General features: G+C 43.5%; 1 non-coding gene across 1 annotated transcript; it reads left to right on the top strand.

The window, feature by feature from the left end:
- trnaw-cca (transfer RNA tryptophan (anticodon CCA)) lies at positions 1-72 on the top strand. The gene has a single exon. It is a non-coding gene; the product is annotated as a tRNA-Trp (tRNA).
- Positions 73-329: the final 257 nt, after the last annotated feature.

Genomic DNA, 329 nt, shown 5'->3' with positions numbered 1-329 from the left:
GAGCTTGTGGCGCAACGGTAGCGCGTCTGACTCCAGATCAGAAGGTTGCGTGTTCAAATCACGTCAGGCTCAGTGTATCTGCGGCTGCAGTTTTACACTTGTTTGTCATGGGGCTCGAAATTAATTTGAAAAGCACAACTTTATGGTCCTCGTTTTCACCTGCATTGCAACGATGTACTGTGAGAAGCCAAAAATGACGGGAACTTACATGCATTCGCCTCCCTCTGTGCACCGCTTCGTTCAGTTGTTAATTGCTTTTAACTGATCTTTTATAAACAACCATCATTACTTTTCAATCCAAAAAGAGAAAATGCTGGAAAATCTCAGCA

This window comes from Hemiscyllium ocellatum, chromosome 46 (assembly GCF_020745735.1).
Source record: "Hemiscyllium ocellatum isolate sHemOce1 chromosome 46, sHemOce1.pat.X.cur, whole genome shotgun sequence".
In the NCBI taxonomy this organism is placed as follows: domain Eukaryota; kingdom Metazoa; phylum Chordata; class Chondrichthyes; order Orectolobiformes; family Hemiscylliidae; genus Hemiscyllium; species Hemiscyllium ocellatum.
This window is presented reverse-complemented; position numbering and strand designations above follow the sequence as displayed.